The following is a 22955-nucleotide window of genomic DNA, read 5'->3' on the forward strand; positions in this document are numbered from 1 at the left end:
ATACTACGGGCCCCAAAACATCACTAAATCTTCAAATAAATGTTTTAAAAAATCACATTTTTTAAATAAACTATAAATTACATGAAATAACTATTTTAAACAATAATTTAAATTTTTGAAAAAAATAATTTTATTTTCTAACGGGGCTAAAAATAAACTTACCTTTCTTTAAAGTATTTAAAAATAATAAACCTGTGGAAAAAATGTTTTAATTTTAATTAATTCACCACTTACCTTGTAAAAAGCAGGCCTTGCGACTGCTTTTTAAATGTGTAACTTCTGGAGACTTACCTTCCCGGGGAAACCTGTAAAAAAAACGTAAGTTCGATGTGCACGCGCAGCCTCTCCTGTGCACGCGTTCGAACTCTGAACCCCTTCTTTCGGGGGAACGGAAGTGCTAGTTTCCCGTGCATGCGCAGTGCATACAGAAAACCAGCACTTCCATTGGGCCTATGGGTGAGTACCCCATGCGTACTCACCCGTGGAGACCCGAATTTCTGGGCCATTGTGTATTCCCTTGCCTTGTTAGTCCTCCCAAAATGCATCACCTCACACTTTTCATGGTTAAATTCCATTTGCCACTGTTCTGCCCATCTGACCAACCTGTCTATATCGTCCTGTAGCCTGAGGCTTCCCTCCTCGCTATTTACCACTCAACCAATTTTCGTTTCATCTGCGAACTTACTGATCATACGTCCTACATCCATATCTAAATCATTAATGTACACTACAAACAGCAAAGGACCCAGCACTGATCCCTGCGGTACACCACTGGACACAGGCTTCCAGTCACAAAAACAACCTTTGACCATCACCCTCTGCCTCCTGCCACTAAGCCAATTTTCGATCCAATGTGCCAAATTGCCCTGGATCCCATGGGCTCTTACATTCTTGATCAGTCTCCCATGTGGGACTTTGTCAAAAGCCTTACTGAAGTCCATGTAGACTACATCAACTGCACTATCCTCATCCACACACCTAGTCTTACCCTCAAAAAATTCAATCAAATTGGTTAGACATGATCTCCCCCTGACAAAGCCATGCTGACTATCCTTGATTAATCGTTGCCTCTCCAAGTGGAGACTAATTCTGTCCCTCAGAACTCTTTCCAATAATTTCCCTACCACTGATGTTAGGCTCACTGGCCCGTAATTCCCTGGTTTATCCCTACTACCCTTCTTGATTAATGGTACTATGTTAGCTGTTCTCCAGTCCTCTGGCACCTCCCCTGTGGCCGGAGAGGTTCTGAAAATTTGTGTTAGAGCCCCAGCAATCTCCTCCCTTGCCTCACACAGCAACCTGGGATACATCTCGTCTGGGCCTGGGGATTTATCCACTTTTAAGCCTGCTAAAACCTCTAGTACCTCCTCCCTCTCAATACTAATTTGTTCAAGTATATCACAATCCCCCTGCCTGATTTCAATGCCTACACTGTCCTTCTCCATAATGAACACAGATGCAAAATATTCATTTAAAACCTCACCTACATCTTCCGGCTCTACACACAGATTGCCACTTTGGTCCCCAATGGGCCCTACTCTTTCCCTGGTTATCCTCTTGCCCTTAATATATTTATAAAATACCATGGGATTTTCCTTTATATTGCCCGCCAGTGTTTTTTCATGCCCCCTCTTCACTCTTCTAATTTCTTTTTTAATTACCCTCCTGCACTTCCTATACTCCTCTAGGGCTTCCACTGTTTTTAGTCCTTTGTACCTGCCAAAAGCCTCCCTTTTTTTCCTAATTCATTCTTGTATATCTCTTGACATCCAGGGTTCCCTGGGCTTGTTGGTCCCACCCTTGACCTTTACAGGAACATGTTGGCGTTGTACTCTATTTCCTTTCTGAAAGACTCCCACTGCTCTGATGTGGCTTTTCCTACAAGTAGCTGATCCCAGTACACTTTGGCCAGATCCTGCCTTATCATATTAAAATCAGCCTTCCCCCAATTTAGAACCTTTATTTCCAGTCCATCTTTGTCCTTTTCCATGATTACCTTAAATCTCACCGAATTATGGTCACTGTCACCAAAATGCTCTCCTACTGACACTTCCACCACTTGCCCGGCTACATTCCCTAGAATTAGGTCCAGTACCACCCCCTCTCTTGTAGGACTTTCTACATGCTGGCTCAAAAAGCTCTCCTGGATGCACTTTAAGAATTCTGCACCCTCTAAGCCTTTCACACTCTGACTATCCCAGTTAATATTGGGGAAGTTGAAATCCCCTACTATTATTACCCTATTATTTCTACACTTCTCAGATTTGCCTACATATCTGTTCCTCTATCTCACCCTGACTGTTTGGGGGCCTATAGTACACTCCCAGCAAAGTGCTTGCCCCCTTTTTGTTTTTAAGTTCTACCCATATGACCTCATTAGAGGAATCTGCTAAGATATCATCCCTCCTTACAGCAGTAATTGACTCCTTGATTAATATTGCGACACCCCCTCCTCTTTTACACCCCCCTTTGTCTCACCTGAAGATTCTATACCCCAGAATATTGAGCTGCCAGTCTTACCCCTCCCTCAACCATGTTTCTGTGATAGCAATAATATCATACTCCCATGTGTTCATCAACACCTTTAATTCATCTGCCTTACTCACAAGACTCCTTGCATTAAAATAAATGTCATCCAGCCTTGCCATACTCCCTTGTGCCATTACATATTTGCTCTGCCTTCTAGGCAGACTTGTTTTTTCCTCTATATTTGGCTGTGCATCACCCTCTACTATAGCTCCACTCCATATCCCATCCCCCTGCCAAGTTAGTTTAACCACCCCCCTCCGCCCCCAACTGTACTAGCAAACCTCCCCGCAAGGATGTTGGTCCCCTTTCCGGTTCAGGTGCAACCTGTCCGACTTGTACAGGACCCACCTTCCCCAGAAGCAGACCCAGTGATCCAAGAAACTAAAGCCCTCCCTCCTGCACCAACTCTTTAGCCACACATTCATCTGCTCTATCCTCCTATTCCTATACTCACTAGCACGTGGCACCAGGAGTAATCCAGAGATTACAACCTTTGAGGTTCTTTTTAATCTGCTACCTAGCTCCCTAAATTCTTGTTGCAGGACCTCATCCCTCTTTCTACCCATGTCGTTGGTACCAATGTGAACCACGACCTCTGATTGTTCGCCCTCCCCCTTCAGAATGCCCTGCAGCCGTTCAGTGACATCCTTGACCCTGGCACCCGGGAGGCATCATACCATCCTGGAGTCACATCTGCGGCCATAGAATCGTCTATCTGTTCCCCTTACGATAGATTCCCCTATCACTATTGCTCTCCCACTTTTTTTCCTCCCCTCCTGTGCAGCTGAGCCACTCGTAGTGCCACGGAACTGGCTATTGCTGCATTCCCCTGAGAAACCATCTCCCCCAGCAGTATCCAAAACGGAAAATCTGTTGGAGATGGTGATGGACCCAGGGGACTCCTGCACTACCTTTCTATTTCTTTTACTCTGTCTGGCAGTCACACATTCCTTGTCTGTCTGTGCACTCTTTACCTGCGGTGTGACCACCTCGTTAAATGTGCTATCCACGAAGATCTCAGCTTTGCGGATGCTCCACAGTGATTCCAGCCACAGCTCCAGCACTGAAACGCGGATTTCGAGTAGCTGCAGCCAGAGATACTTCCTGCACATGTGTTCGCCCTGGACACCGAAAGTGTCCCTGACTTCCCACATAGCACAGGAGGAGCACTCCACGCTGCCAAGCTGCCCTGCCATGTCCTACCCTTAATTTACTCCCTTTACTTCCTTTAAATTAAAGAATATTAAGTACAGTAGGGACCTTTCTTCCCTTTAAACACTACTTACACTAAACTAGAGACCTTTTACTTTATCGACTAGACTGTAGAAATACTCACCAGGTCCTGGAAGCTGACAAAGATAGAAAAAGAAAGGAACACCTACCTCCCTCCACTCACTCACTCACTCACCAAACTCGCAGCTTAACACTATGTTCCGAGCTGTGCTCCGTGACAAACTGCACTCTAGCCTCCCTTATTTATACTGCTGAGATTTAAATAAGTGAGCTCTCTGGCAGTTACAGAACCAGATTAGATCAGTTAATTAATTAACTACTCTCACCTGCTCTCCAGCGTGACCCGGAGCCCAGCTGGGCCACCAGGGATCAGAGTGCCGGCAAAAGAGCCCGGAACTCAAGAGAAGTGCTGGGCTCATGGAGCGTAGCCGGCACTCCGCGGGGGGGGGGTGGCTGCAGAGGAGGCCGGGGACGGCAGAGGGGGCAGGTGCTGGCAGACGGCCAGCAACAAAAATGGCCACCCGGCACCTCCCCTTTAATTTGCACCGCCCCGGCTGCAGGTAGGCCCCCCTGACACTGTCAGACATAGCGTCCGGCAGTAAGTCAGGGGGCGCTACCGAAGATCGCGGCTGGGGCGCTGCGCACGGCGATGACGTCATCGCTGGCAGCGCAACACCGCGGGGCGCTCATGGTTACCGCCACCGCTAGCTTCACGCTGAATTTCGCGGGAGGCATTGGTGGCGCCATAAGAACATAAGAACATAAGAAATAGGAGCAGGAGTAGGCCAATCGGCACCTCGAGCCTGCTCCGCCATTTAATAAGATCATGGCTGATCTGATCCTAACCGCCAATCTACTATCACAGAACCATCTCCTGAATCTAACATAATTAGACACACGAAATAGGAGCAGGATCAGGCTACACGGCCCCTGGGCCCACTCCGCTGCCCACAGGGCCATGTCCGATCCGAACCTAGACTCATGTCCAAATTCCTGCCCGCTCCCCATAACCCTTAATTCCCTTTACTTCTAGGAAACTGTCTATTTCTGTTTTAAATTTATGTAATGATGTAGCTTCTACAGCTTTTTGGGGCAGCATATTCCATGGACCTACCACCCTCTGAGTGAAGTAGTTCCTCCTCATCTCAGTTTTGAAAGAGCAGCCCCTTATTCTAAGACTATGCCCCCTAGTTCTAGTTTCACCCATCATCGGGAACATCCTCCCCGCATCCACCCGATCCAACCCCTTCACAATCTTATATGTTTCAATAAGATCGCCTCTCATTTTTCTGAACTCCAATGAGTAGAGTCCCAATCTACTCAACCTCTCCTCATATGTCCATCCCCTCATCCCCGGGATTAACCGAGTGAACCTTCTTTGTACTGACTCGAGAGCAAGTATGTCTTTTCTTAAGTATGGACACCAAAACTGTATGCAGTATTCCAGGTGCGGTCTCACCAATACCTTGTACAACTGAAGCAATACATCCCTATTTTTATATTCTATCCCCCTAGCAATGAAAGCCAACATTCCATTGGCCTTCTTAATCACTTGCTGCACCTGCATACTAACCTTTTGAGTTTCGTGCACCAGGACCCCCAGATCCCTTTGTACTTCAGTACTTTCCAGTTTCTTGCCATTAAGATAATAGCTTGCTCTATGATTTTTCCTGCCAAAGCGCATAACCTCCCACTTTCCAGTATTGTATTCCATCTGCCAAATCTCTGCCCACTTACTTAGCCTGTCTATGTCCCCTTGCAGGTTTTTTATGTCCTCCTCACTCACTACTTTCCCTCCCATCTTAGTATCATCTGCAAACTTTGATATGTTATACTCGGTCCCCTCCTCCAAATCGTTAATATAGATTGTAAAGAGTTGGGGACCCAGCACCGACCCCTGCGGAACACCACTAGTTACTGATTGCCATTCTGAAAATGAACCATTTATCCCAACTCTCTGCCTTCTGTTAAATAGCCAATCCTCTATCCATGCCAGAATATTACCCCCAATCCCGTGATTTTTTATCTTAAGCAATAATCTTTTGTGTGGCACCTTGTCAAATGCCTTTTGGAAGTCTAAATACACTACGTCCACTGGTTCCCCTTTATCCACCCTATATGTTACTTCCTCAAAGAACGCCAGCAAATTTGTCAAACATGACTTCCCCTTCATAAAACCATGCTGACTTTGTCCTATTAAATTATGATTATCCAAATGTCCTGTTACTGTCTCCTTAATAATGGACTCCAAAATTTTACCTACCACAGATATTAGGCTAACCGGTCTATAGTTTCCAGCCTTCTGTCTACTGCCCATTAGCAGTTTTCCAGTCTGCCGGGACCTTTGCTGAGTCCAGGGAGTTTTGGAAAATTATTACCAATGCATCCACAATCCCTACCGCCACTTCCCTCAAGACCCTAGGATGTAAGCCATCAGGCCCAGGTGATTTATCCGTCTTGAGTCCCATTATTTTACCGAGTACCACTTCCTTAGTGATTTTGATTGTGTTTAGCTCCTCCCCCCCTATAGCCCCCTATTTGTCCAGTGTTGGGATATTCTTAGTGTCTTCTACTGTAAAGACTGATACAAAATATTCATTCAGTGTTTTTGCCATCTCCATATTTCCCACCATTAATTTCCCGGTCTCATCCTCTAAGGGACCAACATTTACTTTAGCCACCCTTTTTCTTTTTATATAACTATAAAAACTCTTACTATCTGTTTTTATATTTTTTGCTAATTTACTTTCATAATCTATCTTCCCTTTCTTAATCAATCTTTTTGTTATTTTTTGCTGTCTTTTAAAGTTTTCCCAATCCTCTATCCTCCCACTAGATTTGGCTACCTTATATGCCCTTGTTTTTAGTCGAATACTATCCTTAATTTCTTTACTTAGCCACGGATGGCTGTCTTTTCTTTTACACCCTTTTCTTCTCAGTGGAATATTTTTTTTTTGGAAGTTGTAAAATAACTCCTTAAATGTACACCACTGATCATGTATCGTCTTACCCTTTAATCTATTTTCCCAATCCACTCTACTCAATTCCGCTCTCATACCTTCATAGTCTCCTTTATTCAAGCTTAGCACGCTTGTTTGAGATCCAACCTTCTCACCCTCTAATTGAATATGGAATTCAACCATGTTATGGTCACTCATTCCAAGGGGATCCTTTACTAGGACATTTTTAATTAATCCTGTCTCGTTACACAGGACCAGATCTAAGGTTGCTTGCCCCCTGGTCGGTTCAGTTACATACTGCTCAAGAAACCCATCCCAAATACACTCAATGAACTCATCCTCAAGGCAGCCCTGCCCAATTTGATTTGTCCAATTAATATGATAGTTAAAATCCCCCATAATTATAGATGTTCCCTTATTACAAGCCTCAACTATTTCCTGATTGATACTCCGTCCAACATAATTGCAACTGTTCGGAGGCCTATAGACTACGCCCACTAGTGTTTTTTTCCCCTTATTATTCCTTACCTCCACCCAAACTGTTTCATTATCCTGATCTTTTGACCCAATATCATTTCTCTGTATTACAGTGATTCCTTCCTTTATTAACATAGCCATCCCACCTCCCCTTCCTTCCTGCCTGTCCTTCCTGATCGTTAAATAACCTGGTATGTTTAATTCCCAGGCATTGTCACCCTGCAGCCATGTTTCTGTAATGGCCACAAGATCATACCCATATGTAGTTATTTGTGCCACTAACTCGTCTATTTTGTTACGAATGCTACGTGCATTCAGATAGAGAACTTTCAAATATGTTTTGTGACACTTAGTTCCTGCTTTTGCCCTTTTTATTACTTTACCTTTTACTCCCTACCTTCTGCCCCTTCCTGACACGCTCTGGTTTTTAATTTCCCCACTGCTACCTAAGTCTATGGCCTTCTCTGTTGTCATTTTTATTATTTGCTCTCTCGGAACCTCCCCCCTGTTATGTTCATTAATAAATAAACATTCTTATTATGAACACAGCTAGTTTTTGCTAGTTACTTTTATTGAGCACATGTGGACTTGTACAGCATTTTGTAGAGGCTTCCATCTTGACCGCTGCCTTGTGGGTAGCCTAGCCTCATGGGTAATGTAGTCTTAATATATATATAGCTGGGTAGTGTAGTTTTATACATACAGCTATATACAGCTCTACTGCTCCACCTAGTGTCCACCACAGAATGACATGTTATTGATCACTACATCCCCCTTTCTTTGGAGGTTTAACAAAATCAATATCAATCAACTTTCAAGAAAACAATAAAGATAATATCAGTAACACTTTTGTTAGTGCTCTATAAACATAAACATTTTCAAAACAGTCAACACATTTTCAAAGCTTTACATTGTACTCAAAGATTAAGTCTGTCAGGCTCTTTTACTTCACGTGTGGATCTTTTCAATACGGGTAAGTCTGATGTGTCTTCATGAGATTGTTCTGGCGGTGAATGACAAGATGCAGTTGAGGCATTGTCATCAATCTGCTCTTGTATAGATCGAGGTCTCCTTGCGATCTTTGCTTGGAGAGGGTTTCAGTGTTTCCTTCACTCTTCATGCCATAACTCTCAATGTAGTCAATGCACTCTCGAAAAACTGCTGGCAGCTGGATCCCATCATACAGCATAATCCTCTCAGCAGCCTCGGCTAATGGAACACCAAAGATTGGCCTGAGGGAAGAAGGAGTATCCACCGGAACTGCTTCCTGCTCTGGTGCAGGCTTCTTCTTTTTCTTTTTCTCTTTCCACTGCTTAACAACATCTGCTGCGGTTATATCTTTGGACTTTTTCTCCTTGTGTTTTTCTTCTTTGTGCTTTTCTTCCTTTGGCTTCTCTTTGACCTTAAGGTCTTTTTCTTTCTTCTTGGAGAAACTAGGCTTTTTGAAGACATGGATACCCTTTGGCCTTTTCATCCTTGATGGGCTCTCTGCTTCATCACCTGAGTCATCTGGTCTGCTTATGGCACAGTTTATACGGTAAACTCTTTTCACCAGTTCTAAGTCCTCACAAGCTTTGTCACCCAGTAGTGAATCAAGCCTTTCAGCCACAACAGAAAACTTGAGATGATGCACTTTGTCTTTGACTATCACTTTAAGTCTGCATACACCTAAGCTATCTATTTTCTGTCCATTATAGTCCTTCAGTAGTACTGACTTTTTCTGTATTTTGGGCTTTTCTTTCATATTGTTAATGTCACTCATACTGATTAAGTTTGCTTTTGCCCCAGTGTCCAGTTTCAATGTAACTAATGCTCCATTTATCTGCAGTGGGATCATCCATTTGTCCTCTTTTACTGCATTAACTTTATGTTCAGCATTGTCTATTTCTGAGGGCTGCACATTTTCTGTATCTTTTTTGATATCGTCACATGACACCATTCCTACAAAAAATGTCTCACTTAAATCAGTGTCCTCAATCACATTAACTCGTTGCCCTTTCGTCATTTTTACTTTTGAAAAGCATTGTTTGGCAAAGTGATTCTTTCCATTACACTTTGTGCACATTTTTCCAAACGCTGGGCATTGTCTTAACTGGTGTAACCACAGCATTTACAATTTAAAATTTCATCCTCCGATTGCTTTTCATTTCTGTTCTGCCCACGTTTCTTCCCCTTGTAGGACACAGCACCGACAGCAGCACTTACTACAATCGCATCATTATTGATTTCACTGAAAGTCTTCGCATGCTTTTGAGCTAGCTCGCTGGCTTTGCATATTGTCACAGCATTTTCCAATGTTAGTTCGGTTTCTCTCAACAGACGTTCCCTGACTTTTTTATCATGAATACCAAACACAATCTGGTCACGAATCATGGATGCTTTGAGCTCAGAGAAATTACATGTCTGTGCTTTCAGTTTCAGATCAATTATAAAGCTATCAAAAGTCTCATTTTGTTGCTGTGTCCGAGAACAGAAGGTGTATCTTTCATAGGTCTCATTCTTTTTTGGAGAGCAATGTGCATCAAATTTTTTTAGCACATCTTCTAATTTTTCTCTGTTCTCCGCTGGATTAAATACAAATGTATTAAATACCTCTATCGCCTGTGGGCCTGCAACCATAAGCAGCAACGCTATCTTCCTTGCATCTGGCTTCGTACTGAATCCGATGGCTGCAATGTAGAGTTCAAATTGCTGTTTAAAAGTCTGCCAATTGTAGTCGATTTTTTTTGTGAGATTCAAATGCTCTGGTGGCTTCAAATTCTCCATGTCGCTTTTCACAATTTTCAGCAGATCTTCACCACCCTGGTACCATGTTATGTTCATTAATAAATAGACATTCTTATTATGAACACAGCTAGCTTTTGCTAGTTACTTTTATTGAGCACATGTGGACTTGTACAGCATCTTGTAGAGGCTTCCATCTTGACCGCTGCCTTGTGGGTAGCCTAGCCTCATGGGTAATGTAGTCTTAATATATATATAGCTGGGTAGTGTAGTTTTATACATACAGCTATATACAGCTCTACTGCACCACCTAGTGTCCACCACAGAATGACATGTTATTGATCACTACACCCCCCACTAGTTAGTTTAAAGCCCTCTCTATAGCCCTAGTTATATGATCTGCCAGGACTCTAGTCCCAGCACTGGCCAAGTGAAGCCCGTCCCAACGGAACAGCTCCCTCCTGCCCCAGTACTGGTGCCAGTGTCCCAGGAAGCAAAACCCATTTCTCCCACACCAGTCTTTGAGCCACGCATTTAACTCTCTAATTTTATTTGTCCTAGCCAAATTCGCTCGTGGCTCAGGTAATAATCCAGAGATTATTACCCTTGAGGTTCTGTTTTTTAATTTGACCCCTAGCTGATCAAACTCCTTTAACAGAACCGGCTTCCTAGTCCTTTCTACGTCGTTTGTACCAACATGGACCACGATAACTGGATCCACCCCCTCCCACTGCAAGTTTCTTTCCAGCCCAGAGGAGATGTCCTTAACCCTGGCTCCGGGTAGGCAACACAGCCTTCGGGACTCTCGCTCTCGGCTGCAGAGAACTCTATCTATCCCCCTAATAATACTATCCCCTACCACTACAACATTTCTAGTTACTCCCCCCTCTTGAATGGCCCCCCGTTCCACGGTGCTGTGGCCAGGTTGCTCATCCTCCCTGCAGTCCCTGCTCCCGTCCCCACAGGGAGTAAGAACCTCAAACCTGCTGGACAAGGGCAAGGGCTGCGGCTCCTCCAGCTGTACCTCCTGGATCCCTGTACCTGCCTCACTGGTAGTCACACCGTCCTGTCCCTGACCATGGGCTACATCTGAATGAATTAACTTCATAGGTGTGATCACCTCCTGATACACAGAGTCCAGGTACTTCTCCCCCTCCCTGATGTGTCGCAGTGTCTGAAGCTCAGACTCCAGCTCATCAACATGGAGCTGGAGTTCCTGTAGCAGCAGACACTTGTCACAGATGTAATCACCGTGAGCCTCAATGGGGTTCACCGGCTCCCACATCTCGCAACAGTAACACATCACCTGCTCCATTCTATGTAATTAATTACATTTTTTATTGTTAGTTATGGACACCCTCTGCCCAATTATAGATGCTAGTATCCCCTTTAATTAATTGGATTTAATTTAAATCAAACCCTCTAATTACACCAGTTAAATGGTTTACCAACAGTCACTCTGCACCAGAAAGGCCTTATTAACTACAACCCACAGAGTTAAAGTTTGAAAAGAGCACCTAACACCCCACTTACCCTAACTCACACACTTACCCAAACTCACAGCACTCTCTGCAGACTCGCACTCAGTGCTTGCTCGCACTAGCCTGGTCTTTTTATACTGTTTCTTTGTTTACAGCCAAATGAGTCACCCCTGCTGATTGGTTAGAAAACTGGTTTCCACTGCCTGCTGTGCCAATTTACTCCTACTGCAGTGTAACCTTGTTTTACTCTTCTTAAAACAACAGAATGCCCAGGCGCTAGTTACTAGCGCCGTCTTAGGAAGCAAAGCAACCGAATTTTTAGGCCTCAGTATTTAAAGGGGTGGTTCATTGTTACTGCAGCACCTCAGTCTCAGCTTTGTTGGCTGTGCAACTGTTTCAGCAAGGAGAAGCACAAGGAGAAGGAACCAGAGGACTGAAGCAGGTGTGCTCATGGCAGATCCACCTCAGTCGGGTGGTCAAGGTGATTGAATACTTCAACAAATGCTACATACTACCACCTGTACCACCGTCTTCACACACTACCCAAAGCACCACACCCCCAGCACTCACCCACCAACAATCTCTACCTACCAACACTCACACCCACATCTCACGCCTTGCACACAATGACAGCTATTGAATTATGGCAGGCACAAGGGTCGTTTGTTATTAGAATGAATGTGATATGTGTGATATGTTTATGCATAAATTTATTAATGGAGTTTGCAATATTTTGTGGTCTCTCTCATTTCACCTTTGTGCCCAGGAGGACGCTGTGATATGGCATGAAACAGGGAAGGTATGATGGGGATGTGGTGAGCAAAAGGGATCTGGGGTTTAAGTCCCCTGTTGCCTCAGCCACCTCGGCCCCACACCTTGGACATCCCTCCCTAAATTCCTCTACTTTTTCAACTCCCTCTTCTTCTTTAAAATCTTCCTTAAAACCCACCTCTTCGACCAAACTTTATAAAGCCTTCTTTGGCTTAGAGTTCATTTTTTCCATATGCCTCTGGGAGCGTCCAGGGATGTCTTTTCGATGTTAAAGGCGTATATATATATCTGCAGGTAGTCATTGTTGTTGAGTTATTCTCCAGCAGTACAAAATATAAGATCTGCATAACATTCATGTCTACAAGTCCTTTGCCTTCTCAATAGTTTCCACCGTTGGTTTTATGTATTGAACTTTATATTCTTCACCAGATGCAGCAGCATTGCTGAAAGCCAAACATTACAAATCATTAAAGTTCTGCCAAGATGCAAACTGCTGGGATTATTAAGAACTCATTTGATTAAGTTCAAGGAGAGTTTTTACAGGGTCACATTTTTATCAGGGCTTGGAATCAATTAAATGGAGCAGCAGAAGGCACAATGATTGTAATCCTCTGGGAACTGGGAAAGACCCCACAACTGTCTGAATCTGAATTTCCCCTTTAAAGTCAAAACTTTATGCTCATTGATGGGCAATGAGAAACGCTAACTATATAAAGGGGAAAAAACTATCAGCACAATATTGAAACTCTACTATTAGAGGTGTCAAACTAATTTTATACAGTGGGCCTGATCCGGCATCCTGGCACTTGGGCCGCAAATTTAATTCTGGAGGTGGGATGGGGGCGGGTCAGCTGGTTTCCTGGTTCCGATCCCGCCCCAGCTGCCTTTGCTCTGCAGACGTGATTTTGCCTTGATTGGCCTTGTTAATACCGGCCAATTAACAGGAAGCTGGTCTGATGACGTCATTTGATGACGCGTCATCAGCCGGTTTCCTTAAAGGGACCATGCACAATTTTATTTTGACAGTTGATCTGTCAGTGTTTGACAGCATTGAGGTGCTGCAAACACTGACAATCACTGCACAAAGATGATCACTTGTACCCAGGCTCTCCAATGACTCCCTCTATATGCTTATGGAGGGAGTTACAGCATGCAGGGAGGTTCTCTTCCCTTCCAAAGGCAGAAGAGACCTCCCCAGGACACCAACTTACCTTGAACCACACCCAATCCTCTCTATCTACTTTATCACTTCCCCATCTCATAGAATCATAGAAAGTTACAGCACAGAAGGAGGCCATTTCGGCCCATCATGTCCGCGCCGGCCAACAAAGAGCTATCCATCCTAATCCCACTTCCCAGCTTTTGGTCCATAGCCCTGCAGGTTACAGCATCCCAAGTGCACATCCAAGTACTTTTTAAATGTGGTTAGGGTTTCTGCCTCTACCACCCTTTCAGGCAGTGAGTTCCAGACACCCACAACCCTCTGGGTGAAGAAATTTCCCATCAAATCCCCTCTAAACCTTCCACCAATTACTTTAAATCTGTGCCCCTGGTTTTTGACCCCTCTGCTAAGGGAAATAGGTCCTTTCTATCCACTTTATCTAGGCCCCTCATAATTTTATACACCTCAATAAGGTCTCCCCTCAGCATCCTCTGTTCCAAGGAAAACAAACCCAGCCTATCCAGTCTTTCCTCATAACTAAGATTCTCTACTCCCCGCAACATCCTTGTAAATCTCTTCTGTATCCTCTCTAGTGCAATCACATCTTTCCTGTAATGTGGTGACCAGAACTGCACTCTCGCTGAGGCCTAACTAATGTTTTATACAGTTGAAGCATAATCCCCCCTGCTCTTGTATTCTATGCCACGGCTAATAAAGGCAGTCATTCCGTACGCCTTCTTAACCACCTGGCCTGCTACCTTCAGGGATCTGTGGACATGCACTCCAAGGTCCCTTTGTTCCTCTATACTACTCAGTGTCCTACCATTTAATGTGTATTCCCTTTCCTTGTTAGCCCTCCCCAAATGCATTACCTCACACTTCTCCGGATTAAATTCCATTTGCCACTGTTCTGCCCACCTGACCAATTTATTGATATCTTCCTGCAGTCTACAGCTTCCTTCTTCAGTATCAACCACACAGCCAATTTTAGTATCATCTGCAAACTCTTAATCATGCCCCCTATATTCAAGTCTAGATCATTGATATATACCACAAAAAGCAAGGGACCTAGTACTGAGCCCTGTGGAACCCCACTGGAAACAGCCTTCCAGTCACAAAAACACCCATCAACCATTACCCTCTGCTTCCTGCCTCCGAGCCAGTTTTGAATCCAACTTGACACTTTGCCCTGGATCTTTTAACTTTGTGATCAGCCTGCCATGTGGAACCTTATCAAAAGCCTTGCTAAAGTCCTCTCACTAGCAACCTCTCACACTCACCCTCATTCTACTGCAAGCATACCAACTAACAACACACAAGGGTGGGCACTTGAGAGGTTTAGCCAATGTCCATGTGAAGTGTCTGGTAATGTGTTGTCATACAGTGTAATATCTTTTTCCAAAAGTGCCCCTTATTGGACAGATCTGAACACACATTGAGAAGTGTCTTACTGAGTTCCAGTGATTGTTCAGTCATAACTCCCCCCACCCCCCGCTATAGTGATGTGTGTGCATGGAATGGCTTGGACTATAAAGGGATGCTTCAAGGTGCTGGTGTGGGATGGTATCACCCTAGCACTTCATGTGGCAGCCAGGTTTACAGCATCAAGTGAAGAAAATCTGGCCATGGTGATGCCTCCCGGCCAGCAATTTTTGTCAAGGGATAATGCCCTGTGTCCAGTGCAGCTTCAGGTGGGTGAGGAGGAGGTTGGTGCTCCTGGTGCTGCTGTTGTGGCTGGTTGTGGTGCTGCCGCGGCTGCTCTTCCTCCAAATCTGACGACCAGGATGAGAGGATGTAACTGGTTCCCATCTCGTTACTATAGATTTCAGTTAAGGCAAGAAGCTTGCAAGCGCACACTCAAAGTGGCCTGAATATTCCAATCAGGTAACACTACAGATGGGTGTCAACTTGAACAGTCACAAGGTCAGTAGATTTGCAAAATCTTATCCCAAACCTCCAACAACAAAGTTATTACATTTGAATGTCAGCCATGTTACAGGAGCGCTTTTAAGGTGCTGCACCAATGACAACAATTCATGTCCTCGAGAAATTCATCTTCTTGCAGCTGGCGTGTTTCTGACAGGACAGGAAACAGGAGCCAGAAGCACGAAAATGGGAAACCACTATAAAAATAGGATTAGCAAGGCAGTTAACAGGCTGTTAACTGCCTTAACTACCTGTCTCACCGGTTCCAGTCGGGTCAGTTTGGGAGCGGCTGACCCGACACTCACGAAAATCGTGTGGGGGGCGGGATGGCAGACTGAAGCCATTTTTTCCGACTTTTGCTGCCGACCCACCTCCAAACCCGCTTCCTCAGGGCTATTAAAATCGAGCCCTTGGTGTGGGCAACATTCAGTAAGACTGGGGGAGGACCACCCAACCTCATGGCCCTGTCGGAGCTGGAGCAGCAAGTGCTCGAAATCAGTGGCCCTGCAAGAGCTGTCAGGATAGAACATTTCAAGGCTGGGGGCTGCTGTGAACAGGATCTCTGAGTATTACTTGCACTCTCTCATGAGCCTCTGAAAAACAGACAATCACAAAGCTTGACTAAATCCACCTACATTGTGATGCCTGTCATCTGCTACTGTTCAGCCTCTCAGTGCCATCCTAATTCTTCTCCCTTTATCTCTTTCCTCTAGGTCCTTCTCGACACCATGGCCCCCCAAACAAGAATTCTCAGAGGAGGAGAATCCTTCTGAGGAGGTAGCGTCATGCACCTCATCACTCCCAAACACCAGTTTCTTTTTATTCGTTCCTGGGATGTGGGTGTCGCTGGTAAGGCCAGCATTTATTGCCCATCCCGAGTTGCCATTAAGAAGGTGGTGGTGAGCCGCCTCCTTGAACCGCTGCAGTCCGTGTGGTGAAGGTACTCCCACGGTGCTGTTAGGGAGGGAGTTCCAGGATTTTGACCCAGCAATGTTGAAGGAACGTAGATATACTTCCAAGTCAGGATGGTGTGTGACTTGGAGGGGAACTTGGAGGGGATGGTGTTCCCATGCACCTTGTCCATTTAGGTCGTAGAGGTCATAGGTTTGGGAGGTGCTCTTGAAGAAGCCTTAGCGAGTTACTGCAGAGCATTTTGTAGATGGTACACACTGCAGCCACGGTTCAGCAATGGTGGAGGGAATGAATGTTTTGATGGAGTGGATGGGGTGCCAATCAACCAGTACAGAGATTGACATATTGGCTGGGTTAGAGAGTAAGGTAGAGGGGTCTGAACATGGTGAAACACCCAGCACTAGTGAGCAGCAGCAGATACTGGCATCAGGGACAGCCCAGGAGATGGCTCTCCGGAGGGCGAGGCCCTCTCCCAGCTCTGCTGAGGAGGATGGAGATGAGGACTTCAGGGGCCCATCAATGAGAAGAAAACTATCATACAAGGTATACCAGGTATTGGAAAGTCTTCCAGGGAGTTTCACCACCGTGGTTAAATGTGTGGAGGAGTCTGCTTCCACCTGTGTGGTGTCATCTCCCATGGCACCCTGCAGTCTATCTTGGAGAGTGTGGCCATCTCCAGGGATCCTCAGCCGAATCCTAGCAATGGGAGTTAATTTTAACAGACTTTGCAGCTTTGGTGGAAGCTCAAACAGCTGTCATGCAGACTATGGGCGCAAACCTGTGCTCTGACTTGGACAGATTGATGGAGTAAATGGATGAGGGCTTTCAAGGCTTCACTCATCTTCTGCAGGCTGCTGTACCCACAGATAAGTGGAAGTGCTGAGTCTCAGCACATGTTGCCCTCCCCCAGGATGTCAGCATGTCTGCTTTCTCACCGTCCCCTCAAATAATACCAACCAAAGTGCCAGAAAGACAGCTGGGCCACACTGCCCTGGCAGCAGCTGAAGTGCTGCAGTCGGGCCCTCAGAGGCTTGTGCTCCCAGATGTCATCAGCGACAAGCCCCTCAAGGGTCCCTACATAAGCAACAGCAGCCTTCCACTAGCTCGGATGAAGCACATCATAGGAATAGTAGAGTTAATAAACATTCCTTTAAGAAAAAAATATTTCACACGGGCTAATCACTTGGGTGACAGAAAAATTCACCACCATATTGTTTATAGAATTAAAATCAACACCTTTATTGCATTTGCAACTTTGGTCTAACAACTTTGACCCCACCTGAAGGAAAAAAAATTGCAGGGCTACAGGGAAAGGGCGGGGGAGTGGGACTAGCTGAAGAGCTCTTGCAGAGAGCCGGCACGGGCGTGACAGGCCAAAAGGCCTCCTTCTGTGCTGTAATCATTCTGTGATTCTATGATAGTGTCTTCTCGTTTTATATTCTTAATCTGCATTGTCAGAAAGTCATTGATATAGAGGTTGGCTGAATAGTTTCAATGTTCTTCAATGTAGAGTGAAGGGAGTGGTGAGAGGGTAACAAGGACCAATAATGCAGAGGGGATTTTTCTGCTTTTTCAGATAAGGGGATTGAGGAGGTTACCGAAAGTGCTGCTCCATCAACTGCTCCCTGGCCTCTCTTGCTGCAATGCTGACTCTCGGTCTTGTACTTCTCCCTTACCTTCATCCAATTCTTCCTCATCTGATGGTGCCTCTTCTTACTGCTGTGCCTCCAACAACTCCAATACTATTCACAATTTTAAAATGCCTGAAAAGATCAAAAAATAGAATTAGGAACAGCTTCAATAAGTTTTCTAATCCTTAAGTGACAAACACTTTTGTGCTGCCTCTATTTTGTATATATGTGTTGCTTATGGTGTTTGACTAAAAACTGTAATATTTACTGTACAGTTTCATCTTTTCCAGTTGTAATTGTTAATGTAAATTAAGCTGTAATAACCATACAGAATATACAAAAAACAGCTTTGCTCGTATAGAATCGGCAGTGATCCTATGTGCAATTTCTGCACTCCAAAATAGGGTTAAACAGTGAAACCACTGTTATACACCATAAAGGATGGGAACCCCTCTGGTGTATAATGACAGATGATCAAGAGTCCCCAAATGTTTGGCTTGACGTGTATAGTACAGCACAGGAATGAAGATAAGTACAATACAAATAACGCAAATTTCTTGGACTGTGAGGTTGATTTATGTCAGATTGGTGTTAATGGGCTGTGCAATGGCATGATTCTTGTGCAAAGCTTCTGTGGAATAGTTGGGAAGGTGCATCATTGGCCCAGATAATGGAGGTTCTAATCTGGTATAATTTCAACTTGTGAATAACTAATTATTTTGCATCATAGGTTTGAGGGTGCAATCTATTGTGCACAGCAAGCTTCAAAAATTAGACTATATGTTCAGTCACACACATTGCAAACATAACTTCTCTAACAGTTCTTCATTGACAGTTTATATCCTTTTCTCCAATGAGTTCATGGAATTTTGTATAATTGTTAATCAGTTTTTAGTAATTTTCACTTTAAAATGGACAGATTTGCCAAACATGAGAATTCTGGAAATCTCGCGATTTGTAAGTCTCATAATATTTTTTCAGTTTTACACAGGGACAGTGTTTAGTGTGCTCACTTCACACTTTCACTCACTTCATCTCCAGTACAAGTACAAAAACAGCCATGTAACATAAATAAAGTACCTAATAGTAGAGTATTGTAAGAGTATTGTAAACTATATATAACTAGCAAAAGAGAAGGGATGAATCAGATTTTGATGAGCTTTTTGTTACATTGAATCTTCCACACCTGAAAACATAACATTCCCTACCCCCATCAAGCAGGCCACAACACTGACAGCCATTCCCACTGCTGCAAGCCTTAGAACTGTAGTTCTGCCCCAATTTCCACGTGCAAGGCTGTGCCAGGTGCCAGGCCTGTGCCAAGGCCAAATTGGGTACGCTTCTCCTGCCTGGTTCCTTGATGCAGGAGGGACACATGGTCTACTTTGGGACAATAAGCATATAGTGCATGACCCCAGTGTAACGCTATTTCATCCAGGTTATGGAATAACTTGCTACATTTGTGGATTGGAGGTTTTCAGATCTAAGTATCCGCATGTATGGCTCAGTTCTATCAATCTCCTGAATGCCACTCACGTGTATTCGCGCAATAGTGTGAAAGTGAACAGGTCCAAAATTTATATGCGATGTTCTGTTTGCTGTATTGGTTTGGCCCAGTGGTAACACTTTTGCCTCTATGTTGTAATGATATCAGCAAATAGAGATGGTATTTGCCTGTTTGATTATGATGCCTTACCAGCATGTTTGCATGTATTGATTGCTTGTGCCTGACCAGCAGAGGGCATGTGACAGAGACAAGCAAGGCAGTTTAGTTTGGTTTCAGTTTCGTTCTAGATGCATCACTAGCATGATGTCTCCTGTAAATGCTGTATAAAGAGTTGAACAGACTTTAGATTAAAAGACATTGGGCTAGATTTTCAGTATAGACAGTTTTGGGGCGCTAACCTTAGCGCCCGCCCGAAGTTAGCGCCCGCCCCAAAGTAGCGCCCCGTTGCCGGAAATTCAGTGGCTTCGCCCTAAGAGAGTGGTGGAGCGCTAAAAGAGGCGTTGCACTCCTACCTTTAGGCGCTAAGCCGGCGGTCCAGAGGGATAGCGCCCAGGCGGGGCGCAGCACGGGTGCGGTCATTTTTGCACTGACAGCAGACCCCGTGGTGCCGACCAGCTCTTAAAGGGGGAAGGGACGAATTGGTCTGCTGCCACGCCCTGCACACTGCAGCCTTGCAAAGAGGCCTCAACACTGCTGCTCAGCCCCAGGGAGTCATGGCAACGCCAGAGAAGGCCCGTCAGCGTGCCCTGCGCTTCTCAGAGGGTGATCTGGACATAATGGTCACAGCTCTGGAGGTGAGGCGCAAGATCTTGTTTCCAGAGAGTGGGAGGAATCCAACCCACCATGACTACACCAAAGCCTGGAAGCAGATCGCCCAGAGGGTGACGTTCACCGGCGAGGCCCCCAGGACCCACAAACAATGCCGTAAGAAATACAACGATCTGACCAGGATTGTGAAGGTGAGTAGCCTTTCCAGTCTCCTCCTCATTCTTGCATGTACACCTGACATGATGGGCAAAGGGACCTGAAAGTCCTATTGGCCAGCCCTCAGCCAGCAGCATTGGGACAGTCATGAGCATCAAATGGCCATTCGGCACTCTACACTTTGGCCAAGCTATTCCACCATGGGAGGCAGTGCACAGTACATCAGGGCTTCACTCTGTCCAAGCTATTCCACCATGGGAAGCAGTGCACACTACATCAGGGCTTCACTCTGTCCAAGCTATTCCACCATGGGAGGCAGTGCACACTACATCAGGGCTTCACTCTGTCCAAGCTATTCCACCATGGGAGGCAGTGCACACTACATCAGGGCTTCACTGCGCACTTACAGCCCGTCCTTTCTCTTGCAGGCTAAAGTAGCGTTTAATCGCCAGGCCCGTGCCAGGGGCGCCAAGCTGCAGAAGCTCACTCGGCTGGAGGAGCGCGTGTGTGTGCTCATGGGAGCCCGTGTGATTGTCCCCACAGCGTGCGGTGTATCCGACCCTCCACTGCCCGGCAATGGTAAGGACCTCGCCTTTTGGCCCTCTCGCGTCGCACTGGCCCATCCGAGCTACCTCCTTTGCCACTGTCCCACCAATGCGCTGAATCCCACCAGTCCTAACTCCCTCGCTGACGCCGTCTCCTCACTCTGAAGCTACTCTTGTGCATTCCTGCTTTCAGCTGGTGACGACCAGGACCCTGAGGCTGCCAGTGACAGCACCTCCGACCAGGAGGAGGAGGAGGAGCAAGCCGGACCTTTGGGGGAACAGTCACGTCCCGCAGGAGAGGAGGAAATGCTTGACACCTCCTCACTGGACGAGTGCCTGGAGGAACTGTCGCAGGGCAATGCAGCTTCTGGGACCAGTGGCGTCCAGCCACCCAGCAGCCGTGCGCGTGGCCCGCGGCCTTCCCCCCAAAGGGGGGAAGGATCAGAGGGGAGTGCTGCTGCTCGGCACACTCGCCGTCACCAACGCGGCAAGGGTCCCCTAGTTCGGCCCCCTCCTCCCCAGCGGGAGAGTCGCGACTCCAGTCCGGACACCTTCACTTCAGAGGAGGTGCGGAAGCTGGATAAGATGGCCGACGACTCGGACCGGCGCCACACGGAGCTCATGAGCGTGGTGGGGCGCATGCCTGAGGCCATCGAGTCGCTGGCGACCAGTGTGCGCGAGTTCGGGGCAGCAACTGCCGCGACTGGCCGCATGCTGACTGATGCCGTCAAGACCCTGGCGGATGTGATGCGCGCGCACACCAGGACCACAGGGCCACTCACTGCTGCCACACGCGCTGTCTCAGGCAGGCATCGCCAGGGCAGGCGCCGCGCTGGACCATCCCAGCAAGCCGCCCGTCGGCTGATTGCTGCGGATCCTGCAGTGCGGGCCCGGCCGAGTGCCACCGCGCCACAGCACCAGCCAGCGCATCCCAGACGCCAGCTGGCCCACATTGCGCCATCCGTCGCCGCCATTCCCCCTCTGGGGCGTCAACGGCAAGCGGCTGCAGCTGATGGTGGCCAGGCTCAGGTGCGCCACTCAGCAGACGGCCCCTCGAGGCCCAAACGCCGTGTAGGCCGCCCCCCAGCGGCATCTGGCGGAAGGGCATCTGAGCCTCAGGCGCCTTCCCCCAGCCTCGCAGCAGCCACTGGGCAGAGCTTGCGAAGGAGCAGCAGGCAGGGCAGGGGAGGCAAAATGCTGGCCAAGGTCTCGCCCTCGTGGGCCACTCAGTAGAGGGTGTGGGCAGCTTTCCTTTAATATGGCGGTGGCCATCTTTATTTTGCCCATGGTTGTGCTTTTGGAGGGCTTATTTTTTGCGTTAGGCCGACATTGAGGCCCGGTTTCAATAAAGGTGGAGTGGCTCCTCCCCAGTTTGTGCGAGTGAGTCGTTTGTTGGGCTTTTTGTGGGGCCCGTTTATTGTTTTTGGGGATTCATGTGGGAAGGGCTTTTCATTTTTGTGCAATAAAAAATTATCTTTATTCATGCAGTCTCCATGGTTGTTCTTCTTAGTGCTTGTTGGCTTCGCCGGCTGAGGGCTTGCGGAGCGGCTGCATTCATCTTCCCTCATGGCCCCTGGCCATTCCCTGACAGGGGGCTTAGAAGTACCGTGTAATAAGGTGGCGTCGTGCGGCCCTTGGCCCTGGTCGCTCCCTCCTGGGAACGTACTCCTGCTCCTCCTCCTCCTCCTCATGCTCCTCCTGCTCCTCCTCCTGAGGTGCTGGTCCAACGTCAGGTGGCAGTGCCTGAGTCCTGCGGATAGCCAGGTTGTGTAGCATGCAGCAAACCACCACAAATTGGGAGACCCGGTCCGGCGAATACTGGAGAGCACCTCCGGAGCGATCAAGGCAGCGGAACCGCTGCTTGAGGACCCCAATAGTTAGCTCGATGATGTTGCGGGTGGTTTGATGGCTCTCGTTGTAGGCCTCTTCAGCAGCGGTCCTGGGCGCGCGAAGCGGGGTCATGAGCCAGGTGCACAAAGGATAGCCTTTGTCCCCGATGAGCCATCCTCTTGGGGAAGGCTGTGCCTGGAACATGTCATGCACAGTACTCTGCCGCAGGATAAAGGCATCGTGGCTGCTGCCTGGGAAGCTGGCATTGACTGCCATGATGCGCTGCTTGTGGTCACAGACCAGCTGCACATTCAGAGAATGGTAGCCCTTCCTGTTGCGATAC

This window comes from Somniosus microcephalus, chromosome 14 (genome assembly GCF_052327205.1).
Source record: "Somniosus microcephalus isolate GS21.2 chromosome 14, FLI_Smic_1.0, whole genome shotgun sequence".
In the NCBI taxonomy this organism is placed as follows: domain Eukaryota; kingdom Metazoa; phylum Chordata; class Chondrichthyes; order Squaliformes; family Somniosidae; genus Somniosus; species Somniosus microcephalus.